This window comes from Coffea eugenioides, unplaced genomic scaffold, assembly GCF_003713205.1.
Source record: "Coffea eugenioides isolate CCC68of unplaced genomic scaffold, Ceug_1.0 ScVebR1_1148;HRSCAF=1953, whole genome shotgun sequence".
Lineage (NCBI taxonomy): Eukaryota > Viridiplantae > Streptophyta > Magnoliopsida > Gentianales > Rubiaceae > Coffea > Coffea eugenioides.
In genome coordinates, this window is record NW_020861529.1 from 1,210 (window position 1) to 18,110 (window position 16,901).

At 34.8% G+C, this 16,901-nt stretch overlaps 1 non-coding gene across 1 annotated transcript; it reads left to right on the forward strand.

Annotated features, from left to right (window-relative positions):
- Positions 1–944: 944 nt before the first annotated feature.
- Positions 945–1,051, forward strand: LOC113754956. Its single transcript, XR_003465480.1, has one exon. It is a non-coding gene; the product is annotated as a small nucleolar RNA R71 (small nucleolar RNA).
- Positions 1,052–16,901: the final 15,850 nt, after the last annotated feature.

Here is a 16,901-nt window from a genome sequence, read left to right on the forward strand (position 1 = left end):
TATCAAACTTATTTTGCTTTAATCTTTGTGGAAATGGAACCGCAGGGGGTATTGGAATGGTAGTGGAAGATGATGGTTGCTTTTCTCTTGGATTCTCCCGACTATTTTCCTCCACAATCGCCTCTTGGTTCCTCTGCTTTTCTTCTTATTTTTCATTCTCATCTTTCTCAACTTCCTTCACTGGAGGATCTTCTAATTGTCTACCACTACGAAGAGTAATGGCTTTCACATGCTCCTTAGGATTGACCTCTGTTTTGCTAGGTAATTCTCCTTGATTTCGATTATTCAAAGAACTAGCAATTTGACCAATTTGGACCTCTACATTCCTGTACATTGTAGTGAGTTGGTCCAACCTTCCTTCTACTTGCTCAAATCTGTCCGAGGTAACTTTTGCAAGCTTTTCCACTGCCATCTCCCAACCAGATTTAGTTTCAGCTTGTTGTTGCCTTGATTGAAATCCCGGTGGATTGGTTGGCCTTGGTTGATTTCCTTGATCCTTCCATCCAAAGTTTGGATGATTTCTCCACCCCGGATTGTAAGTATTCGAGTAGGGGTTATTTTGAGCATTACGATTGTAATTATTGACGAATTGTACCTGTTCAGAATCAACACACTCATTAGTATCATGTTCACCTCCACATACAGAACAGCATGCTACATGTGCATTAGATGAGCTTGGACCTTGTCTACTTAGCAATTTCATCACATTATTCATTTGAGCACTCAGCATATTAAGAGTGTCCATTTCTATCATACCTGCGTGACGTCTTGCATTACCTCTCTCATTGGCCCATTGGTAGTTATTTGCTGCCATTTCTTCTATCAAATTATGAGCTTCTTGGGGTGTTTTACCCATTAAAGCTCCACCTGCAGCTGCATCGATCATAATTTTAGTAGAAAAAACTAAACCATTATAGAAGGTTTGTATGATTAACCACTCCGGCAGTCCATGATGTGGACATTTCCGAAGCAGATCTCTAAACCTTTCCCATGCCTCATATAATGATTCACCTTCTAATTGGCTAAAACTAGTGATATCCATTCTAAGCTTAGCAGTCTTACCTGGTGAAAAATACTTATTTAAGAATGCTCTTGATAATTCATCCCATCCAGTGAAAGTATTGGGAGCATGAGAGTGTAGCCAAAGTTTGGCCTTATCTCTCAATGAAAATGGGAACAATCTTAGCCTTATAGCATCATCACTAACTCCATTCATTTTAATTGTATCACAAATTTCCAAGAATGTAGCTAAGTGTGTATTAGGATCTTCTACTGCATTACCTCCAAATTGAGATTGTTGAACCATTTGGATAAGTGATGGTTTAATCTCAAAGTTGTTAGCATTTACCGCAGGCCTTGCTATGCTCGTTTGTGAACCTTGTGTTCCCGGTATAGTAAAATCTCGCAGAACTCGCCTATTTAGGTCATTTTCAGCCATTTCTTCTTCAAATGGTAATTCTATCAAGATATCTTCTATTGGCTGCCAAACCTCTTGTTCCTCTTGATGCAGTGTATTCCTCCTTTGTCTCCGCAATGTTCTTTCAATTTCAGGATCAAAATGTCCAACTTCTCTATTTGATCGGTGCATGCACTACAAATAAAAATAAGAGAAATTTTTGTAGTTTTAATTCAACAACTTGGATAAAAACAATGAAAATGTCTAAATTAATAGAGATGACTAGGCCCTAATACTGCCGCTCCCCGGCAACGGCGCCAAAAACTTGACGGGTTCTTTTTGTATCAATGCAAGTTTAATTCCGATTTTACACCCGTTGGACTGCAAGTATACAGGTCGCAATTTTAGTACAAGATGTGTATCGGGTCGATCCCACGAGGAGCAATTTAAACAATTACTAAGCCCCTGTTCTCTCTATTATTTAGACTTACCATTAATTTTGAGCAGAGAAAATCTAATGCTGTAATCTACAAATCTGATATACAAATCTAGTTTAACAAATGCTGAATGCAAATAGAGAAATTTCACTTAATGAAGATTCTAGGGATGTAGATTCCACTTATGGCATAAACTACACAAATAAATGGATTTACTTCTTGCTATTATTCTTGCTTAACCAGAGATTTATTTCCAAGATTACCAAGTCTCATTTCCATGATGAAATGGCTTAGAGCAATATAGATTTCCCTATTTCCATGGTGAAATACTACTACAACTCTGTTTTAATTCATGAAATACTAAGTAATCCACTTAAGTGTATTTCTATTTTCATGAACATACAACTCAAGCTCTACTCATGTGTTTCCATTGTTATTACCAATTCTCATTGAACAATAACAACTGTAAACAAGTTATTGGTGATCAAACAATAACAAGAAATCACAGCTACACAAGTAGACAAGTTAACTCAAGATATAACAAGTGTAAATCACATTCAATTAGTATTATTTAGCCATAAGTTTCATCTACTCCCTAGATGAAGGAGTTTAGCTACTCATGAATGATTTAACAATCAAATTCACAAGTTTATTAATGCAAAACATCATAAAGTACAAGTATAAGAAAGATAAAAGAAAGCTTAGCCAATTGAAGGTGAAGCTCTCCAATTCCTGCTATGTTCTTGCACAATATGATTACAAGTGAAAACTCTCCAAAAAATGCTTCTCCGAGTACTCCTATCTAGAGAGAAAACTTGTTGCAAGAAGGAAAACTAGCTACGTATGGTTATCCTTGCTTCTCCCTTGTGTTTCTGCATAAAAGGTGGTAGAAATTTCATTCCTCTCACTTCATAATTTCCTCCACTTAGATTTTGTAAAAAGAAGTCAAAGATATGATGTTCCTTTTGTCCACACTCATTTGGTCTTCTCTTTTATTGCAGAAGCATGTGCCACCGATTTCTGTCCCTCAAAATAGCTGTAAAAGTTGTGAGAAAGGTAAAGAAAAACGGCTGTGCCACTTGCTGAGGAGAGAGACAGATCCGAGCCTCGGATCCGAGGAGTGATAATGGATCCGAGCTCGGATTATAGGATCCGAGGCCTTCCCATGATGGATCCGAGGTCGGATCGTCCTGACCTCGGATACACTCCGCCAGAAGTACAGACGAGGGGTCAGATCCCTCTTGTACACACGGATCCGAGCTCGGATCCGTGTTGAGCATTTTTCCAGTTTTTCACTTCTTCCCTTTTTCTACATTTTTGCTCCCACTTTCTTGTGTACTTTGTCCTCTGGATGACCCTGACATTTCTTTCAACTTGTGCATGAATTTCATACATCAATTACCTTCACAATTTCACAAAATTACGCATTAATCCACTCATTTATCAATTTCTTAACTCTTAAACAATATTTAAGCAATTATCACCAACAGAGTTTAAATATGGCTTTAATCTTCTCAAAACATACCAAAAATTCATGCCAAATTCATACAAAATGTACGTTAAATATTCACTTATCAGGCATCAACCTTAACAAGTTTCTGACTATGGAGAAGCTTGGAAGTGCAGAAATGTAGTTCTTCCATTTTCTGTGTGTTAGATTACTTTAGTATAGAGTAGTATAGATCATCCACTCTTGTATATTGGCTAGATTAGGATGAAGAAGGAGTAGTTGAAGCTCATGTGACAAGGGTTATCTCTTCTCCATCTCTTTATCTTTAGTACGTGATTCTAAGTTTAGTTAATATACAAGTTCTGGATTTTATGTTATTCATGTGTCTCTAAAGTTTATGCCTTGGGTTTGGTTGAACTTCCTATGATTGTTATTATTTACTATTTGGCTATTTGATTGCTATGATTTGAGCAAGTTATTAAGCACTTTAGCTCTTTAAAATCATGATTAATCTGGTACCATTAATTGTGATTATCTAAGGTATTGTTTCTGCAATGAAAATTGAGATTTAACACTGGTTCAAGAAGTGCTAAACATAGGGAGTACACTCACGAGAGTAGAGATGCACCTATGTGATTTTAGTGATTAATTTCATATAATTTCATTGAAGAAATGAACTTGTAGCTAATTTCATAACCATGAGAATAGGTATGGATTAGTTATAAGTATAGTTGATTCACTACGAAAGTAGGTTTCATATGCATAAGGAAATTACACCATAACTAGCCTAGATAGTAGTACTCAATGATCCTGATAAGTGACTAATTTACGTAATAATTGTATGACATTTTATATTATTTTTAGTCACTTTGGTTATATTATTGGAATAATATGAATCATTTTGGCTATAATTGGTGAATAAATATTTTTAAGTGATTAAATGAGGTTTTTATCACTTTTTACTTGGATTTTGTGTATTTTGACAGTTTTGACACATTTTCGTATTTCGGATATAACTTGAGTTACAATGATCGGATTGGGATGATTCTTGAATCCATTTGAAGATAAGAGATAGATCTACAACTTTGGTGAAGACATCTAAATCCAGTTTGAAGGTTTTCCAGGTCAAAATGCCGAATTACAATAGCAAATTTCTACTGGTCGAAGCTGGAACAGGGCAATGAGCAGGCAAGGGTATTTCAGTCATATCTCAGCCTACACAGATCCAAATGAGGTGATTCTTGATGCATTAGAAAGATAACTCAAAAGGCTACAACTTTCGTGTTTTAGACATGAGCTGGTTCAGCCTCTAACATCAAGAAAAGATTGGTTGAAGTTGGGCCAAAAACAGAGCAAGTGATCCACACTCGGATCCACTATTCATCCGAACCCTCGGTTGTTTCTGGGTTAGTGGATCCGAGCTCGGATCCATACGGATCCGAGGTACTGTAGCAGCTCGGATCACTGGTCAGAAAAGGCTGCTCTGTACGCGTAAAACTCAATTTCACCTCCACCAACTCACATTGGATGCTAGACATGTGAGAAACATTCCCAGCTGTAAAAGGGAGATGTAATCCTCATTTCTTGACCACCTTTCATCATAAAAGAGCCAAATTCATTGCAAAGAGGAGATGGGGAGTCCATAGCAGAAAAATATAGAGAGTGAGCTACGGGAGAAAGCTGGAAGCTGCAGAAATGTAGCTCTTTCATCTCTCTAGTGTTAGTTTAGCTTAGTATAGAGTAGTGTAGCTTTTCCATTCTTGTTTATTATCTAGATTAGGATGAGGATGGAGGATGAAGAAGGCAAGGAAGAAAGCTCATGTGACAAGGGTTGTATTCCTTCCAAACTCTTTATCTTTTGTATTTGATTCCAAATTTAGTTAATATACAAGTTCTGGATTTTGTGTTCAATATGTGTGTTTAAAATTTAAGCCTTGGGTTTGGTTGAAATTTCTATAATTATTAGTGTTTATTATTTGGTTATTTGACTGCTATGATTTGAGCAAGTTATTTAGCATTTTGGCTCTTTAAATCATGATTAATCTGGTACCATTAATTGTGATTATCTAAGGTGTTGTTTCTGCAATGAAAATTGAGATTTAACACTGGTTCAAGAAGTGCTAAACATAGGAAGTACACTCACGAAAGTAGAGGTGCATCTATGTGGTTTTTAGTGATTCATTTCATGTAATTTCATTGAAGAAATGAACTTGTAACTAATTTCATAACCATGAGAATAGGTATGGATTAGTTATAAGTATAATTGATTCACTACGAAAGTAGGATTCAAGTGCATTAGGAAATTACACCATAACTAGCCTAAATGTAGTAATCAATGATCCAAATATAGCACTTGCATGAGTAGTTAGGGATACCACAACCTAAGGAGCTTTCATTTGCTATTTTCTTGCATAATTTCAGTAGGTTTTAATTTGTTATAATTCATTGATAGTCTAAATAATAGAGAAGCTTTAGTAGTACCGGTAATTGCAATCTTCCTTGTGGGATCGACCCTTAATACCCTATACTCGCTCACGATTCGTATACTTGCGATAAATCGCGTGTGGGGTATTTAGGAGTTTATAAATGTAAAACTTGATTAGGATGAGTTTAATTGTATATGTATACTCCGCGCACGTCAAGTTTTTGGCGCCGTTGCCGGGGAAGATTTGGCAATATCGGTGTGAAGAGCAACTTTATTAGTTTAGACATTTTATTAGTTATAGTGTGAATGTTATTTTCTGTTATTTTAGTGTTTTTATGTGTATGTGTTTTATAACTTATTCTTCTTACTAATCTTGCTCTTAAGTTGTTTAAAAGCAATTTTAGGTGATGAGAAGGGTAGGTCAATTTGGAGGACAATGCTTGAGAAGTGGAAGATTGGCAATGGATGGTTATCAAGTGCAAAGCTCCTTCAACAGAGGTAACCAAGAATTTACTGAATGTATGTCTTTTGAAGATGGTTTAAGGTGCTTAAAGGCAAAATTTGATGTAATTAAGTTACAAGTTCAAATGGACACCATGATGCATGAAATTGAGCAGAGGAGGAATGTTAATGTTTTTAATTCTTATCATGTGATTTGTGACTTGTGTGGAAGTTATCATGCTACTAATACATGTATGCAAGCACAAAATGTGGATTATTATGATGAATTAGAGCATTACAATCCTTGTTTTGATCAATATAGTGCTAATTGGAGCAATTCTCCTGCTTATGGTTGGGAAAATCAATGTGTATATAGTGACTCTCCAAATTTTTATGATTACCAATCTGAAAGTGTCCAATATGAATCAAAACCATCTTGGGAGTTGGCAATAGAGAAGTTAGCTAATACACCTCTACCTTGGGAGTTAGAAAGTGAACCATTAGCTAATGATTCTAATGCATCTTGGGAGCTAGCTGTAGAAAATTTTTCTAATCAATTTGATTTAGCCATAGAAAAGCTAGCAAATGCAACCTCCGACCGTTTTGATAGGATTGAGGAAAGGTTAGACGAATTAGCTTCTCACTTTGGTGATATACATGAGCAATTGAATGCATTGTGTGAAGTTATTTCTTCTAATAATTTGCAAAATGATCCTAGCATGAATGGTGGAAATGTTGTATGTGAAAATGGATTGCATTTGGATGAAAATGATGAATCTCAATTATATTTCAATGAGCAAATATCCATTTCACATGATAATACCTTTGAAACTAACTTTGAGCCTCAAGAGGTGAGTTTTAATGACTCATTTTTCACCTCTCTTGAGGAGTGCAGTGAAAGTATAGGTTCTAAAGGTATTCCTGCCCAAGATACTCTCATGACATTTCCTTTGGTAAGTTCTCAAGTGGTGCATATTCATGGTAATATCTATGAAACACTTGGGATAGGTAAGTCACTTTCATTTCTCACATCATTAGATCATGTGGCTTTGGCTATAAAGTCACCATTTAATGATCCACCACGACCTAAAATGGTGGATTATTCGTTAACTAAACCTCCTTGAAAAATGAGGAGAAATAGTCAAGCTCTTGACTTTAAAGAAGCGCTTATTGGGAGGCAACCCAATGCTTGTTTAAGTTGGTGTTACTTTGGAGTGATTTTATGTTTAAAGTATGAGTTTGAGTTATTTTGTTATTTTTTCATTTGTAGGTTTTGGAAAAAGATGCAAAAGTGACCAAATGAGGTGAAAAAGGCGAAGTTTGATCAAAGATCTCAATACCTCAAATTCAGTAATTGTGATTTTTGATGCATTAAAGTAGTGATTTATGAATGCATGTTTAGATCATTTTACATGTGCGTGAACGATTTATTTTGACATAGAAATGATCTAGGGTGTATTTTGAAGAATTGGGGTCAAACTGAAAATTGCAAAAATTCTGCAATAAGTGCAGATTCAATGGATCCGAGGCCTCGGATCCACTTCTGCAATCAGAAAAAAATTCGAACTTCTTGATATGGATCCGAGCTCGGATCCATATGGATCCGAGGCCTCGGATCCACTTCTGCAATCAGAAAAAAATTCGAACTTCTTGATCCGAGCTCACTCACAATGATCCGACCTCGGATCCTTTCAAAAACGACCTCGGATCCTTTTAAAAACGAAGGCTTGGATCACTTTTCAACTCCACTTTTCTTCATGTTGGCTTGTTTTTAGTAAGTTTTAGTTGTTCGATTAATGTTTTTGTGTGTTTTGTAGGTGGCAATGGCAAGAGTTCATGCAAATGATCTCAATTGCAAAGAGTGCAATAAGTGAACTTCCATTCTTTCTCAAATACGGTTGGAAATTCATCACTTGGACATGGATTCGGATTGCGCAAGTCATAAGGGGAGTATTTTCTTTTACTCTTTCTTTATTTTCCTTTTCTCACATTGAGGACAATGTGAAGTTTAAGTGTGGGGGAGGAAATATGTGAACTTGCATTCTAATGCTATGTGATGATATTTTGTGGATTTAAATGCTTAGAAATATTGGAATTGTGTTTGAATTATTTGCCATGTGGATAATTTGCTTGAAATTGGGTTTGTTGGCAGGGAGTTTTCATCCATTTATAAGGAGAAACTCTGTAAAAAAATTTTCTAAAATCTTTTCCAATATTTCACTATGGCCCAAAAGTTCTTCAAATTTTTGCATTTTCATTCAAAAAGGGCAAAGTATTCCAACCTTAAGTGTTTTATTCTTCCAATTGTTGAAACTTTATGTGTATTTTGGAAGGTTTAGTCCTCATTTAACTTGGAAATAGTTATTATGCAATTAGAATTTTTACATTTTAGAAAGTATATTTGGTAAAGTGAGGAAAATTATGCCTATAATTTTACATGTTTAATGAGATTTCTTCTCTTTATTTAATTTTGCAAGTAAGTGATTGATATAGTCGATAAAGGTTATACTCCTCCTTTGATTATTTTTATATATTTTTCTATGAGGGAAAAATAAATAAATAAATAAATAAAAAAGAAAAAAAAAAGTAAATAAAAATTGTTCTACTCCAATGATTCTCGTACCCAGTAACCGGGGGTTGGCATCTAAAAATGTCGATTTTCGCGTAAAAAGGTATTTGAATTAAGAGTATGCATAGCAACTTGAATAAGTGAAATGTTGAGTAACCGGGGATCTTCACCTAAAAGTGTCGATTTTCGCGTAAAAAGGCATTTTCACTATTTAAGTAAAATTAGTATGAATAAATCCCTCTTAGTTATAGAATTTTGAGAAAAAGATGATTGTAGGAGGAGGAAGGCTATAAATCGACTATGTGGGTTGCTTATTTGTGAAATTAGGTTAGGGTAAGAGATTAAGTTTAACTTGTTGAATTTAGGGTATAATTATCTTTCCTTTACTTGATATTATGAGTATTTAGTGTAAATTGAATAATTATATAATAATTATTTTCCAAGTCTTGAGGAATTAAATTGGACAAAGTGCATATATTGTTTCACCTCTTGAATCATTGCATTTGATTATGTGTGAATTGCTTGAGGACAAGCAATGATTTAAGTGTGGGGGAGTTTGATAAGTGACTAATTTACGTAATAATTGTATGACATTTTATATTATTTTTAGTCACTTTGGTTATATTATTGGAAGAATATGAATCATTTTGGCTATAATTGGTGAATAAATGTTTTTAAGTGATTAAATGAGGTTTTTATCACTTTTTACTTGGATTTTATGTATTTTGACAGTTTTGACACATTTTCGTATTTCGGATATAACTTGAGTTACAATGATCGGATTGGGATGATTCTTGAACCCATTTTAAGATAAGAGATAGATCTACAACTTTGGTGAAGACATCTAAATCCAGTTTGAAGGTTTTCCAGGTCAAAATGCCGAATTACAATAGAAAATTTCTACTGGTCGAAGCTGGAACAGGGCAATGAGCAGGCAAGGGTATTTCAGTCATATCTCAGCCTACACAGATCCAAATGAGGTGATTCTTGATGCATTAGAAAGATAACTCAAAAGGCTACAACTTTCGTGTTTTAGACATGAGCTGGTTCAGCCTCTAACATCAAGAAAAGATTGGTTGAAGTTGGGCCAAAAACAGAGCAAGTGATCCACACTCGGATCCACTATTCATCCGAACCCTCGGTTGTTTCTGGGTTAGTGGAACCGAGCTCGGATCCATACGGATCCGAGGTACTGTAGCAGCTCGGATCACTGGTCAGAAAAGGCTGCTCTGTACGCGTAAAACTCAATTTCACCTCCACCAACTCACATTGGATGCTAGACATGTGAGAAACATTCCCAGCTGTAAAAGGGAGATGTAATCCTCATTTCTTGACCACCTTTCATCATAAAAGAGCCAAATTCATTGCAAAGAGGAGATGGGGAGTCCATAGCAGAAAAATATAGAGAGTGAGCTACGGGAGAAAGCTGGAAGCTGCAGAAATGTAGCTCTTTCATCTCTCTAGTGTTAGTTTAGCTTAGTATAGAGTAGTGTAGCTTTTCCATTCTTGTTTATTATCTAGATTAGGATGAGGATGGAGGATGAAGAAGGCAAGGAAGAAAGCTCATGTGACAAGGGTTGTATTCCTTCCAAACTCTTTATCTTTTGTATTTGATTCCAAATTTAGTTAATATACAAGTTCTGGATTTTGTGTTCAATATGTGTGTTTAAAGTTTAAGCCTTGGGTTTGGTTGAAATTTCTATAATTATTAGTGTTTATTATTTGGTTATTTGACTGCTATGATTTGAGCAAGTTATTTAGCATTTTGGCTCTTTAAATCATGATTAATCTGGTACCATTAATTGTGATTATCTAAGGTGTTGTTTCTGCAATGAAAATTGAGATTTAACACTGGTTCAAGAAGTGCTAAACATAGGAAGTACACTCACCAAAGTAGAGGTGCATCTATGTGGTTTTTAGTGATTCATTTCATGTAATTTCATTGAAGAAATGAACTTGTAACTAATTTCATAACCATGAGAATAGGTATGGATTAGTTATAAGTATAATTGATTCACTACGAAAGTAGGATTCAAGTGCATTAGGAAATTACACCATAACTAGCCTAAATGTAGTAATTAATGATCCAAATATAGCACTTGCATGAGTAGTTAGGGATACCACAACCTAAGGAGCTTTCATTTGCTATTTTCTTGCATAATTTCAGTAGGTTTTAATTTGTTATAATTCATTGATAGTCTAAATAATAGAGAAGCTTTAGTAGTACCGGTAATTGCAATCTTCCTTGTGGGATCGACCCTTAATACCCTATACTCGCTCACGATTCGTATACTTGCGATAAATCGCGTGTGGGGTATTTAGGAGTTTATAAATGTAAAACTTGATTAGGATGAGTTTAATTGTATATGTATACTCCGCGCACGTCAGATCCAAATATAGCACTTGCATGAGTAGTTAGGATACCATAAACTAAGGAGCTTTCATTTGTTATTTTGCATAAGTTCAGTAGGTTTAATTTCTTATAATTCATTGATAGTCTAAATAATAGAGAAGCTTTAGTAACACTGATAATTGTTCAATCTTCCTCGTGGGATCGACCCGATATATACCCTAAACTATTAGTTGACCTGTATACTTGCAGTGAAACGGGTGTATTTCGGATTTTTTAACTTGTACGTATACTAAAAACCCGTGAAGTTTTTGGCGCCGTTGCCATGGAAGATTTGGCAATATCGGTGTGAAGAGTAACTTTATTAGTTTAGACATTTTATTAGTTATAGGGTGAATGTTATTTTCTATTATTTTAGTGTTTAATGTGTGTATGTGTTTTATGACCTATTCTTCTTACTAATCTTGCTCTTAAGTTGTTTAAAAGCAATTTTAGGTAATGAGAAGCTTAGGTCAATTTGGAGGCCAATGCTTGAGAAATGGAAGATTGGCAATGGATGGTTACCAAGTGCAAAGCTCTTTCAATACAGGTAACCAAGAAATTACTGAAGGTATGTCTTTTGAAGATGGTTTGAAGTGCTTAAAGGCAAAATTTGTTGTTCTCATGTTACAAGTTTAAATGGACACAATTATGCATGAAATTGAGCAAAAGAGTAATGTTAATGTTTTTAATTCTAATCATATAACTTGTGACTTATGTGGAGGTTATCATGCTACTAATACATGTATGCAAGCACAAAAAGTGGATTATTATGATGAATTAGAGCATTACAACCTTGTTTTGATCAATATAGTTAATTGGAGCAATTCTTGTGTTTATGGTTGGGACAATCAATGTACTAATAGTGCTTCTTCTTGTTTATATGATTACCAATCCGAATGTGTCCACTATGAATCAAAACCATCTTGGGAATTGGCAATAGAGAAGTTAACTAATGCACCTCTACCTTAGGAATTAGAAAGTGAACCATTAGCTAATGATTCTAATGCATCATGGGAGCTAGTTGTAGAAATTCTTCTAATCAATTTGATTTAGCCATAGAAAAGCTAGCAAATGCAACTTCCAACCGTTTTGATAAGGTTGAGGAAATGTTAGATGAATTAACTTCTCACTTTGGTAGAATACAAGACCAATTATATGCATTGTGTGAAGTTATTTCCTCTAATGATATGCATGGTAGGAATGTTGTATGTGAAAATGGATTGCATTTTGATGAAAATGATGAATCTCAATTGTGTTTCGATGAGCAAATATCCATTTCACATGATAATATCTTTGGAACTAACCTTGAACCTCAAGAGGTGAGTTTTAATGACTCATTTTTCACCCCTTTTGAGGAGTGCATTGATAGTATAGGTTTTAAAGGTATTGTTGCCCAAGAATGTCAAGCGGACGTTCCTTTGGTGAGTTCTCAAGTGGTGCATATTCAAGGTAATATCTATGAAACACTTGAGATAGGTAAGTCACTTCCATCTCTCACATCATTAGAACATGTGACTTTTACTATAAAGTCACCCTTTAATGATCCACCACGGCCTAAAATGGTGGATTATTCGTCAACTAAGCCTCCTTGAAAAATGAGGTGAAATAGTCAAGCTAATGACTATAAAGTTTTAGTTGGGAGGCAACCCAATGATTTCTTATTTTTAGTAAGTTTTAGTTGTTTAACTAATATTTTTATGTGTTTTGTAGGTTGCAATGATAAGAAATCATGCTAATTATTTCAAGTGCAAAAGAGCTTATAAGGAGTGGAGACCGATGTGAAAAAGGGAAGCTTAACCTTGTATTTTTGAGTTTACAATGCTTAATTTCATGTTGTAAGGTTAAGTCAGTCATTTGCATGAAGTTGAAGTGCATTCAAGTGTTTAAATGTGTTCATGATCTATTTGCACTCTTTTGAACCATTTGACCACCATCAAGTGCATTGGAAGTGTCGAGCGGACTATTTGATCCAAGAACCTCAACCCTAAATTTGGATTCTACATGTCTTTGATTTGTTTTGAGGTGTTGAGATTCATGTTTAAGTCACTTTCCATGTGTGTGAAGTGTTGAATTGTTAAAAATTTCATTGTAAAGCACGAATTGGAGAGTGTGTTTCAAATTGGGGTCAAACTGAAAATTGCAAAAACTTCTGCAATAAGTGCAGATTCAATGGATCCGAGCTCGGATCCATATGGACCTGAGGCCTCGGATCCACTTCTGCAATCAGAATTTTTTTTGCAGCACAATCCGGCCAAAAATCGGGCCAAATTTTGGCCGGATTCACGGCCGGATTAATAGGGGAGGGCGAAAAAATTTTTTCCAGCTCACTGGCCAGAATCCGGCCGATAATCCAGCAGGATATCCGGCTAGAAACTGGCTGGATTCTTGCAGCTCTTCATCTTCAAGAGGAATCCGTGATTCCTCATTTCTTCTTTCCCTTCTCGTTTAACCTGTACACACACTCACACCTAAAACACACACTACTCACTAAACTCACTCTTTTCACCATCCAATCTTCAAACCAACTTCACCAAAACACTCCTCTTAACCTCGAGAGTGGATTTCATAGTTCACATTTTTTCAAAAAACAACTCTAAAGTGGTTTCAACCTTACCATTAGTTAGGGTTGCACCTTCTTGAATCACTCAATTGAGGCCAAATTGGAGTAAGTTTCTTGGCGGTTTTCACATCATATTCATTACTAAACATCACTAAACCATTTTGAGGTAACAAATCTTCACCTGATTTTGTCAATTGAACTTTGCCATGATTGAATATTTTCTACTTTTAGGCAATTTTTAATATGTGAAGTTATGTGTATTTATTTGAGCTTATTGAAGCTATTGGTGATTATTAGTGATAGATACATCTTGTGGTTTGCATTTATTGTCTTTATTTGGTGAATTTTTGCTAGTTTTATGCTTAATTTGGCTTGGTGATAAAGTTGCATATTACGTGGTCAATGTAGCATTTTAATTAGCTTTGTGGGAGTTTATGATATTCATGTGAGTAATTTAGATTACCTAATGAATGAAAATGTGCTTGGTTGAATGATTTTTTTGAATTCTTAGGTAATTCTAAAAGAAGAGGTGAATTGAAGATGGCCGTAATTGATGAAATTCATAAATGCACTTATAATCCTTGTGGTTCAATGGTTTTTAGTATTTCATGAGTTCTCAAGAAGGTCATTTATAATTTGGCTTGGTGTGTTTGCCTCCATTTTTGAGATTACTTTTATACTTGAGGGAACTTGATCATCGATGACAAAATGTTTGAATGAAAATTACTTTGTTCATGATGGTGAACTTATTTTGTGAAATTAGCTTCCCTTTGCTTTGGATACTAATACATATATTTGATTAGCAAAGATTAGCTCATTTCATGTTGTTATCCCTTGAACATTGCATGGTTCCACATGCTTGATCATTTTTCCTTTTTCCTTGAATTGCATGTTTTCTTCTTGTTGATTGCAGCCTTTTATTCTTAAAAAGTTGTTTTATTTTGATTTTGTCTTTTTTAGGGTGCAATAATTGAACTCTCCATTCTTTCCTAAATAAGGTTGGAAATTCATCACATTGCCATGGATTTGGATAGCGCAAGTTCATATGAGAAGTATTTTCTTTTACTCTTTATTTATTTTCCTTTTCTCACATTGAGGGCAATGTGAAGTTTAAGTGTGGGGGAGGGAAATATTTGAACTTGCATTCTAATGCCATTTGATGATATTTTGTAGATTTAAATGATTAGAAATGTTGGAATTGTGTTTGAAAATTTTGCCATGTGGATAATTTGCTTGAAAATGGGTTTGTTGGCAGGGAGTTTCATTCATTTATAAGGGGAAACTCTGTCAAAATTTTTCTAAAACCTTTTCTAATATTTCATTATGGCCCAAAAATTCTTCAATTTTTTGCATTTTTATTCAAAAAAGGGCTAATTTGTTCCAACTTTAAATGTCTAATTCTTCCACTTGTTGAAACTTTATATGTATTTTGGAAGCTTTAGTTCTTATTTAACTTGTAAATGGTTATTATGCAATTAGGATTTTTGCATTTTAGAAAGTATATCCAGTAAAGTGAGGAGAATTATGCCTATAAGTTTACATGTTTAATAAGATTTCTCCTCTTTACTTAATTTTGCAAGTAAGTGATTGATATAGTTAACAAAGGTTATTGACGGGCGTAGGGTGTACATATAACATTAAGTTCATCGTAATCAAGTTTTACATTTATAAACTCCTAAATATCCCACACACGATTTATCGCAAGTATACGAATCGTGACTAATTTACGCAATAATTGTATGACATTTTATATTATTTTTAGTCACTTTGGTTATATTATTGGTAGAAAATGAATCATTTGGGCTATAATTGGTGAAAAATGCTTTTAAGTGATTAAATGAGGTTTTTATCACTTTTTACTTGGATTTTGTGCATTTTGACAGTTTTGACACATTTTTGTATTTCGGCTATAACTTGAGCTATAGTGATCGGATTGAGATGATTCTTGAACCAATTTGAAAATAAGAGATAGATCTACAACTTTGGTGAAGACATCTGAATCCAGTTTGAAGGTTTTCAAGGTCAAAAAGCCGAATTACAGTAGCCAATTTCTATTGGTCGAAACTGAAATAGGGCATTGAGCAGTCAAGGGTATTTCAGTCATTTTGCAGCCTACACAGATCCAAATGAGGTGATTCTTGATGCATTGGAAAGCTAACTGAAAGCACTACAACTTTTATGTTTTTGTCAAGAGTTAAATCAGTTTCTATCATCAAGAAACGTTCAGTTGAAGTTGAGGCAAAATCGGAGCAGCAGTGAAGTTCGAACCGAAAGTGCACAAAAAGTCACTGTAGCAATCCGGCCGGAACTTGGCTGGATGTATGGCCGGATTGTGGTCAAAAAAGGCTGTTCTCTACTTGGACAACTTGTTTTCAACTCCAAAAAATCACAGCTAATGGTAGACATGTGAGAACCACTTTGCAGCTATAAAAGAGAGGTGTAAGCCTCATTCCTTGACCACCTTTATCTTTATATAGCCAAAACAATTGCAAGATTGAAGGAGAGATCATACGGGAGAAGCTTGGAATTGCAGAAATATAGCTCTTCCATTTTCTGTGTGCTAGATTCGTTTAGTATAGAGTAGTATAGCTCATCCACTCTTGTATATTGACTAGATTAGGATGAAGATGGAGATGAATAAGGAGTAGTTGAAACTCATGTGACAAGGGTTATCTCTTCTCCAACTCTTTATCTTTAGTACTTGATTCTAAGTGTAGTTAATATACATGACGGGTATTTTACATACGTACAAGTTAAAAAACCGAATTACACCCGTTCACTGCAAGTATACAGATCAACTAGTAGTTTAGGGTATATATCGGGTCGATCCCACAGGGAAGAGTGAACAATTACCGGTATTACTAAAGCTTCTCTATTATTTAGACTATCAATGAATTATAACAAATTTAACCTATTGAAATTATACAAAATGACAAATAAAAGCTCCTTAGGTTGTGGTATCCCTAACTACTCATGCAAGTGCTATATTTGGATCATTAATTACTACATCTAGGCTAGTTATGGTGTAATTTCCTTATGCATTTGAATCCTACTTTCATAGTGAATCAATTATACTTATAACTAATCCATACCTATTCTCATGGTTATGAAATTAGCTACAAGTTCATTTCTTCAATGAAATTACATGAAATGAATCACTAAAAACCACATAGATGCACCTCTACTTTCGTGAGTGTACTCCCTATGTTTAGCACTTCTTGAACTAGTGTT